The sequence below is a fragment of the Elephantulus edwardii genome, unplaced genomic scaffold, assembly GCF_000299155.1.
Source record: "Elephantulus edwardii isolate Elephantulus edwardi_28Jun2011 unplaced genomic scaffold, EleEdw1.0 scaffold00017, whole genome shotgun sequence".
NCBI classification, from domain to species: domain Eukaryota; kingdom Metazoa; phylum Chordata; class Mammalia; order Macroscelidea; family Macroscelididae; genus Elephantulus; species Elephantulus edwardii.
The window spans coordinates 29,152,633-29,156,646 of NW_006399767.1; positions in this window are offsets into that span (position 1 = coordinate 29,152,633).

A 4,014-nucleotide genomic window follows, 5' to 3' on the forward strand; every position below is an offset into this window, starting at 1 on the left:
GTTATTCTGGGTTTGAATATCTTAGGATTCAGTCAAAATAAAAGAGGAGAGGGCCTGGGATCTGTATTGTATATGGTAAAGAAGACAATTTGGATGGGTTCAATAATGTATACTGCATTGAATCAGATGAGGGAGAAAACTGTTTAAAAGGGCTATGTGATTAGGTATTTCTGTCATGACGGGAGTCCAGAGCGAAGGCTGCATAGTAGAGTGGACCTGGGGGGAGAGATTATAAAACAATGAAAGAATTTTTCTTTTCTTTTCCAATAGGGTAGTGTACTGGGGCGGGGAGGGTTGGGAGGGAAAAAAGAATGAATGAATGAATGAATGGAAATCCAAAGTCTCTGTAAATTGAAATTAATAATAATAATTAAAAAAAGACAATTTGGTAAACATACATTGAAATCTTAATGGAGTAACAGAGTTGGATAACAACAATACTACTAATAAATTATTGAGTATTTAATAGCTGTTAGGCACTATTTATTCTAAGTGCTTTACAAGTGTAGTATACTATGTGTTGGGCTGATAACTTCAAAGCTCCAAGCGTCTCTGAGAAAGAAAGAAGAAAACTCATAACGATTTACATCTTCAGCCGCAGTGGAAGGTAACTATGAGTTGAGATTACTTGCCAGCAGTAGTTTACATTAAATAATTACTTTTTCTTCACAGATACTATTTAACGTAGATACTATAATACCCACCATTTTACATATGATATATGTAAAGCTCAGAGATAATAAACAATTTGACCAACTCACATACTTAGCAAATAGTGGAGCTAGTTTTCCAAACGAGGAAGTCTGGATTTAAGACTGTTTAACCATTATCACAGTCTCTCTTTTTATTTTATGAAGAAAAAAGATGAAGTTGAAATTCCCAAGAAGCTCATAGCCTAGTAGTGGAGCAAGATACATTTCTTTAACACATAACTGGCACAAAGTGTGATAGGTACTTAATAGAAAGTTTGTTTTGACTTCCTTTGAGTACTACTGTATTCACTGAGTGGCAAGGTTCACAGATGCTCCTTCCGGGCTCCACTGACTTGTCTATCACTCCTTCCAGGGCTCCACTGACTTGTCTATTTACTGGTATAGCATACAGTATTATTTAGTGTGCATATTTAATTAACCAAAATAATACTATATAATTGGTATAATTTAGTCAGTGAGTAAATTGCCTCCAATTGTTCTAGCATATTTTACTATGTATATCTAGTTACCTATACTCCTCTAGGGGAGGTCTGGTGACTTTGTTGTTGTTAGACACTGTCTAGTTTAGTACAACTCATAGTGACCTATGTACAATGGATTTGAACACTGCCCTTTTCTATGCCATCCTCCTTATTTCTGCTGCTATATTTGGGCCCATTGTGTCAATTCATCTTGTTGAGGGTTTTCCTTTCTTTTATTAACCCTCTGCTTTTCCAAGCTTCATGTCTTTTTCCAAGGACTGACACTTCCTATCAGCATGCCCAAAGCATGTGAGACACAGCTTTGTCATCCTCACCTCTAAGAGCACCCTAGTTGCACTTTCTCCAACATGTATTTGTTTGTTTGTTCTTCTGGCTGTCCTAGTCTGCAGGAAATTTTCCTCCTAACTCAAAGGGTGTGCCTCCTCATGACCTGAATCCATCAGCATCTCAGAGGAAGAAATATGGGTATTTTCCTCCCATATGATTTATGGCCTCAAAAAACCTGCTAGAGGGTCAGCTATGAGTTGGTTCTGATTTGATGGCAATGAGTTAGAGATTTCTTTTATGAACCTGACTCTCTAGGGAGGAATTAGAGTCATCACCAGGATGCAACTTCTTAGTTTGATAAAGTGTAGCACAAATGTTCACCAGAAAGTTTGCACTAATCTGTGTTTTCTCCAATTGTTGTTGTTGTTACATGCTGTTGAATCACTTGTGACTCATAGCGACCCTAAACCTTGCTCTATGCTGTGCCAACCTCATTGTTTCTGACACACCTACTCCCACTACCTCAATCACTGAATCGATCCATCTCATCGAGCGTCTTCCTCTCCTGTGCTGTTCCTCCACTTGCCCAAACAGGATGTCTGTCCCTCTCCAAGGACTGGTCTCTCTTTGCAACATGCCCAAAATATGTCAGACGAAGTCTCAGAATCCTTGCCTCCAAGGAGCAGCCTGGTTTCACCCTCTCCAGAACAAACCTGCTCGTTCTCCTAGCAGTCCATGGTATCTTCAACACTTTTCTCCAGCACCAGCTCAAAGGCATTAACTCTCTATCATCCCTAGTCACTGTCCAGCTCTCTGATGCATAGCATGCAACTGTGAAGACGATAGCCTGGATCAGGTGCCCCTTAGTCTCTAGCCTGACATTGTTTCTCTTCAGTACCCTGGAGAGGTCCCTGACAGCTGAACTTCCCAGTGTAATTTGTCACTTGATTTTCTGGCTGCTGGTACGAAGAGTGTTGACTGTGGAGCCAAACAAACTAAAACTGTTAACTATCTACATCTCTTCGCCATCACCTGAAATCTTTTTGCAACATCTAAATTCACATCATCATTGTCTATTATTAATTTTTATTTTTGCTGAGTTTACTTTTATTTGCATGTCTCTTTTTTGTTGTTACGTGCTGTGAAGTCAACTATGCTTCATATTGACCCTGTGAACAACAGAGCTGAACCTTGCATTAGCCTGCACCATTCTCACAATCTCCAGTATGCTCAAGTCCATTGTTACAGTCACTGTGTCAGTCCATCTTGTTGAAGGTTTCCCCATCTTTCTCTGACTCTCCACTTTTCAAAGTCTTTTCCCAAGGGCCGGCCCTTCCTAATACCATGTGCAAGTATAAGAGCTGAAATTTCACCATTCTTGCCTCTAAAGAGCACCCTGGTTGTACTTCCTCCAAGACAGACTTGTTTGTTCCATGGGATATGCAGTACTCTCTTCCACACCAAAACTCAGAAGCATCAATCTTTCTTTTGTCACCTTTACTCATTGGCCAACTCTCAGATGCATAGGAAAGAACTGAAAATACCACAGCTTGAATCAGGCACATCTTAATTTTTAAATGGACATTGTTATTCTTTAGCACTTTAGAAAGGTCCTTGACAGTATATTTTTCCTACATAACACATCTTTTTCTATCTTTACTGCTACTACCATGAGTATTGATTGTGGATCCAAGTAAAGCAAAATAACTGACAACTTCAGTCTTTTCTTAATCTGTCTTGATGTTGCTTATTGGTCCAGTACAAGATTTTGTTTTTTTGATGTTGAGATACAGTCTATATTGAAACTATAATCTTTGATGTATATCTTCTTATGCATTGTATAATACTGTTTAGAGTACATGTACTTTTAATTAACAAAAGCAGTATAATCAGGTGTGCCTGAATATAGACAAAATAGAAATTCTTTAAGCTAGTATAGATCTAATTCTGTAATCTAATCTGTTGCTTCCAATGGTTTCACAGAATTCACCTAGGTACACAGCCTTATCTATATTCACACTGGGACACCTGGGTTGCCTCTCAAAACAAACAACTCACAAAAACAACCTAAATAAAACTCATTGCCATCTAATTAATTCCAATTTCCACTGTTCAGTGGGTTTCTGATCCTGTAAATCTTACCAGGAGGAGAATGTCCATCAGAGTCAAACCTCTAGAGATTTTCTGTCTTTTGGTTAGTAATACAACATGTTAAGTAATACATCATCAGAGTTCTTTGTTCTCCATCATTGCAAGCAATGCTTATGTTCCTAAGTGGATCTAAATCTCTGCAATGTACATGCCCTACAAGCTGGTTTGTAGGGTCATTGAGGATGTACTGCCTACTTTGATAAATACTGTCCAGCTGCTCAGCAGAATGTCTGCATTAATTTATATTTCCTCTATCAGTAATTGAAAACTTATGCAGCTCTTAAAGTCACATTGTAAAATACTAGTTTTGTGATTTTTGCCAATTTTATATCCATAAAGGAATATATTACTGTTGCTTAAATAGAACTTTCTTTAATTACCTGTAGTTATCGTCTATGTTT